The sequence below is a fragment of the Octodon degus genome, unplaced genomic scaffold (assembly GCF_000260255.1).
Source record: "Octodon degus isolate 3935 unplaced genomic scaffold, OctDeg1.0 scaffold00063, whole genome shotgun sequence".
NCBI lineage: Eukaryota > Metazoa > Chordata > Mammalia > Rodentia > Octodontidae > Octodon > Octodon degus.
In genome coordinates this window covers 5691897-5693156 of record NW_004524639.1, presented here as the reverse complement: position 1 = coordinate 5693156, position 1260 = coordinate 5691897, and positions in this window count along the sequence as shown.

The window sequence follows — 1260 nt, the reverse complement described above, 5'->3', positions numbered from 1 at the left end:
GTGTTGTTTTAATTTGCATTTCACAGATGGCTAGTGATGTGGAGCATTTTTTCATATATTTATTTGCTTCTTTAATTTCATGCTCTGAGAAGTTTGTCTTCATCTCGGATGCTTATTTCTGGAATGGGTCTTTAAATTTTGAGGCCTTAGTGTTTTTTAGTTCTTTATAAATTCTAGAGAGCAGGCATTTGTCTGAGTCCATATTTGTCATGATTTTTTCCAAATTTGTGATTGGTCTTTCCACTTTGTTGGTAATTTCTTTTGACATGCAATGACTTCTCACTAAGGCAGGTCCCAATTATTACTTTGTTCAAGTGTTTCCCATGTTATTTGATTTTTGTAGATGAACTCTTTGCCTACCCCTACGTCTTCAAGAGTTCATACTACTTTCTCTTCCATGAAATTTACTGTTTCTGTTTTAATGTTTAAATCTTTAATCCATTTTGACATTACCTTAGTGCAAGGTGATAGACCTGGGTGAAGGTCTCAATTTTCGGCATGTATAGAGCCAGTTTTTCCACCACCACTTGTTAAAGAGGTTGTCTTTCTTCCAGTAATGGTGTTTGGCCACTTTGGCAATGATCAGGGGGTTGAGTGTGTTGGTAGAAGCCTCTGCATCTTCTAATATATTTAATTGATTCTCAGATCTATTTCTTTGCCAATACCCTGTTGACTTTAATAAAAGTAGTTTTGTAGTATAATTTCAAGTCATAAATTGTAATGCCTCCTTCTTCGACTTTGTTGGCCAGGATTTACTTTGCTATTCTAGGTATTCCCTTGTCCCAAATAAATTTAAGGAACTATTTCTCTAGGTCTGGGAGGGGTGTATGTGGTAGTTTGATAGGGAATGCATTAAAGCTGTACAGTAATTTTGGGTGTATGGCCATCTTCAAGATGTTGGTTCCTCCTAACCAGGAGCATGGAATATCTTTCCATTTTCTGAAATCCCTTATGATCACTTTTTTCAGAATACTGTAATTTTCCATGAAAAGATCTTTGACTTTTTCGGTCAAGTGAATTGCAATGTATTTCATTTTCCTCGGCCCTATTGTAAAAGGTATCATTTCTCTAATTTCCCAGTCAGTGTGTTATATGTGTAGAAGAACGCTATTCTCTTTTGAGTACTGACTTTGTATCCTACTATGCTACTCAATTTGTGTATCAGTTCTAGTAGCTTCTTGTGGGAATTTTTTTGATCCTCCAAGTAAAATATCATGTCATCTGCAAATAATGATAATTTAACTGCTTCTATACCTATTT